At 45.6% G+C, this 4,580-nt stretch overlaps 1 pseudogene; it reads left to right on the top strand.

Moving 5' to 3' along the window:
• The first annotated feature begins 1,788 nt into the window (after window positions 1–1,788).
• LOC119339685 lies at window positions 1,789–2,850 on the top strand (annotated as a pseudogene).
• The last annotated feature ends 1,730 nt before the right edge of the window (window positions 2,851–4,580 follow it).

The following is a 4,580-nucleotide window of genomic DNA, read 5'->3' as shown; positions in this document are numbered from 1 at the left end:
TTGACAGTCAATGTGTTCAGTTTTTGCTAGAATAGATGTTTCAATTTCCCAGGATGCATATATCAGTTGCCAGCATGCATGTTCAGTTGCATAGTCCATGTATTCAGTTGGATGGAATAGATGTTTCAATTTTCCTAGGATGCATATATCAGTTGGCCAGCATGCATGTTCAGTTGCACAACAAATGTGTTCAGTTGGCTAAAATAGATGTTTGAATTTTCATGGATCCATATATCATTTTGGCCAGGATGCATGTTCTGTTGCACATCCAATGTATTTAGCTGGCTAGAATAGACATTTCAGTTGGCCAGGATGCATATATCAGCATGCCCAGGATGCATGTTCTGTTGTACAGTCAATGTGTTTAGCTGGCTATAATAGACGTTTCAGTTGGCCAGGATGCATATATCAGTTGGCCAGCATGCATGTTCCGTTGCACAGTCAATGTTTTCAGCTGACTAGAATAGACGTTTCAGTTGGACAGGATGCATATATCCAGTTGGCAAGCATGCATGTTCAGTTGGCTAGAATCATGTATTAGTTGGCCAGAAAATATGTCTTAGTTGACTTGTTGAACACATAAAAGGGGCAGGGGAAACACTTTTGAAACAGCTTATTTAACACATCCAGGTGGGAGAAACTTGTTTGGCATGCATCAAGTAGTTTTTGGCTTGTTTAACACATCCAACAGTAACATCAAGTAGGCTAGTGTGATGTGCCAGATTCACCTCTTTTTTGAAGCAGCTTCTCCATGGATTTGTTCTAGATCCATGGAGAAGGGGGTTTACATATGCCTACATATATGCAGTAGAGGAAAGGGGGAAGTGAAGAGGGGCAGAGGGGGCTTACCTACTTGATGTTACTGCATGGTATGGCTCTGACCACCCTGCCCTTAGATCTTCTTTTTTGAAGTAGCTCCTTCTACTTTGGGGCTCCCATGGCGGCTGTGTAGGAGGAGGAAGAAGGGCTGGGGGCGATTCTGTTGGATCTCCTTCTGGCGTGCAGAAGAAGAAGAAGGCAGCATGGGAGGGGCTGTGGCGTGGGGGCGAGCGGGCGTGGGTGCGAGCTGGGGACAACTGGCCATGTGGGGCGGTTTGCGATTCTGTTGGTGGCCGCTCGATCGACCTGTTTTGGTGGCCGGTCGATCGGTCGGGTTGATGGCCCTTCCTTTTCTGTTTCGCAGGGAACGGGGGTTTCCTTTTTCAGCCGGCCGTTCGGTTGCACTAATGGGCTGCCAGCCGCCCACTAGACGCGTCCTTTTTAAGTCACCTATAAACCAAAATCAGTAATTAAGAAGCACTCTTTACAAGGGTCATTTTTCTTCCCAAGTTGCGATCACAACCTGGGAGTTTTCTCCTTTTTGTAGATGTGTTCATTTAAAATGTTTTATCTCTTAATCATTTTCCTCGACGATTCGGCGGCCTCCAGAGCCGAGACAAAACCCTAGCGGGGAGAGAAGCGACTAGCGACGGCGGCCACGATAGAAGGCGTACACACGACAACAGGTGGGACTCGCGGAGGATCGGGATCAGGTGGGTGGAGGCGGCCGAGCTGCCTGCGGCGCCTGATCAGTGATCGCCACCATCAGCAGGACTGCCGCCGCCCCCTCGGCGGTCAGCAAGCCATTGAGTGAGTGCTGTCTTGCGCTCTTCTTAATTTCGATTGCTGAATTGTTTGTTAGTTTCAGAATTGGTGTACTACGTATTGAATTGTCAATTTGATGATAAAATTCTTAAATTAAGTAATAATTACTCAGTGAGCAAGAGATCTAAGACATGGACTCCAACGCGGACCTCCATGGTGGGTTCTGCTGCTCTCCAACTCAAAGTAGACGATGAGCAAATCAAACAGCTTCCCACGGGCACGGCCATCCACTCAGACGTCTTCTCCGCCGGGGGGCACAGTTGGAGGATTGACTGCTACCCGCATGGGTCCGATAAGGACGACATGGGCGAGTTTTTCTCTATCTTCGTCAGGCACATGAGCAAAACCAGAAGAGTCAAAGCCATCATGGATGCCTTTCTGATGGATAGGAATGGCGAACCATCTGAAACGGTCACACAAAGGTCTTGTGTTCATGACTTCCCAATCAACAACGACGGTTATGATAAAAATTGCAGTGGTGATGACGATGACGATGGCGGTGACGACTGGGGGTGGAGCAAGTTCGTTGATAGAACCACTTTGGAGGAATATTACATGACAGAAGGACATGTCACATTTGGGTGCGCTGTCATGGTCTTAGATGATGGCTCTATTCCCGTGCCACCTTTAGATATCCGGATCCATCTCGGCTCCGTGCTAGATAGCAACAACGGGACTGATGTATAATTCATCATCGAAGGCGAGGTATTCCCCGTGCACCGAGTGGTCCTCGCCGCCCGTTCACTGGTGTTTAGAGAAGAGCTCTTTGGTTCCATGGCTGAGGCTACAATGAAGTCCATCACACTACACGACATCACGCCAAAGACATTCAAAGTTATGCTTCGATTTTTATACACCGATGAATTGCCTGCAGAAATCGAGCTCGGTGACTCTCCAACTGAGATGTTTCGGAATCTTCTTATTGCAGCTGATCGCTATGCACTTGACCGCTTGAAGATTATTTGTGCCAAGAAATTATGGGATAATGTATCGGCAGATACAGTTACAACTACTTTAGCTTGCGCCGAAACGTATAATTGTCCGCAATTGAAGAGCAATTGCATTGACTTTTTGTTACTGGAGGAAAATTTCAAGGAGGCAGTGCTCACTGAAGGTTTTGCATTGTTGGTTTTGAAATTCCCATTGATCATTGCTGAGCTCAAAAATAGGGTTAGGACATACCATAGTACTCCCTCTATCCCATAATGTAAGATGTTTTTTGACACTTGTAAGATACATCGACATATATAGTTTTGGTATTTAAGAATATATGGTTTTAGTGTCGTGTTTTGGAATATTGATCCGTTGTATCTGATAAGCATTTTTGGGCATTTATTTACCTTTATTTCATCAGCTTGGAGCCTGATCCTTAAACTCATTTTATTGCATGATCATAATCTTCATCTTGCAGGGCGAAGCTTGGAAAATATATCAAACATGGGTGTCACACTCTTTTATGTTGACTGGTGTAAGAGTATTATGTTACTTATAAAAAAGATTAGTTAGAAATCTTTTCTGTCATTTGACCTCAGTGACTAGCTCCTGCACCACTTGGGCTTAGTTGCTACCGAGTTACATTCAGAAATGCAGGGTGGGGTGGAGGATAGATAACTCAGATGCAAAGCTAATGATGTTGTAACCAATTAACAGTTTATTTGTTTTTTATGTCTCTGATATCTTGGATAAATCCTCTCCTGAAGTTTTACAGATATTTTCTTCCACTGGTGGTGTATAAGGTCATTTGCATATCTGTAGTCTTAGCTCCATGGGTACTATTTGACCAATACAAGCATGTTGGAGGTGCAGACATCTGAGTTCTTATATTGGCATGGCATAGTTCTTGAGGGGTCAATAGCTCCTGTGCGACATCTTTCGTGGGAATTGGACGGAGTGTGACGTTATTGACGAAAATGGCTTTGGGGCGACACTTTTGAGCGAGAAAATAGCCCAGACACGACATGGCCCTTAAGTTGAACTGGTACCCTCATTAGCTGTTATGGGCTGGACCTGCAACTTATCCACGTAAATGCGGGACCCACCACTTGTCCAATAAGCGTGGGACCACCTCTTCGCAGCTAGAAGAGACAACCGCCCATGCCCGTCCGCCAGCCGCCGCCCATTGCTTCCCCTTTCCCCATTTTTCCTCTTCTTCGGCGAGCTAGTGCAAATGTCCACCTCCTCCGCCACGCACTCAAAATGGCGTCAATATGGTCCAGTGCCGCTCACAAGATGCCCTGACTGCCCACGCCCAGAGCCTCCGAAACGGTGGGTCAATAGGACTGATGAGAATGGAAATCTTGGGCAGGAATTTGTGAAGTGCTTGAGCAAAATAATGGCAGGAAGGGATGGCAAGGTTAGATCTCAGTTCTTAGTCCATTCTTTCACTGTTGTTTGCTCTGATTTCTTCATATTTTGTTTTTTTCCTCGAATTTGGAATTTAGGGTTCATGTTGTTTTTTCAGATCCTGAAGAAATGCACACATTTCGAGTGGATGGATGATTATATTGAGAGGATTCAGTTCGAGGGCTACATTAATTCGAGCGGGGCCGCAACCTGGGAGCTCAATTTGGGGGGTGGGGTGCCGCAGATGGAGAATTTGGGGTCGAGCTCGGACAAAGGGGTGGGCAGAGTTGTGCCGATTGCGAGGTATGCACGCAATGCTGTACTGCACTTGGAGTCTGAGAGTGACAAGCCTATTATTCGCCTCTGCTCTCGATAAAACTAGCGAGAATCCATTGTTTTTATGACGGGAATTGCTTAAACAATCCCAATCAAACCTTCTCCCAGTGGAAGAACAGATAGCTACTATAGATTTATTGAGGGAAAAGATATGAAAAACTAGAGTGGAATCGATTGAATGCACTAACCGAGAACTGAAGAAGATCAAGAAAAATCAAATGGAGATGATTGATTTGCAGAAGCAAGCAAATATCATG

This window comes from Triticum dicoccoides, chromosome 7B (genome assembly GCF_002162155.2).
Source record: "Triticum dicoccoides isolate Atlit2015 ecotype Zavitan chromosome 7B, WEW_v2.0, whole genome shotgun sequence".
Taxonomy (NCBI): domain Eukaryota; kingdom Viridiplantae; phylum Streptophyta; class Magnoliopsida; order Poales; family Poaceae; genus Triticum; species Triticum dicoccoides.
This window is presented reverse-complemented; position numbering and strand designations above follow the sequence as displayed.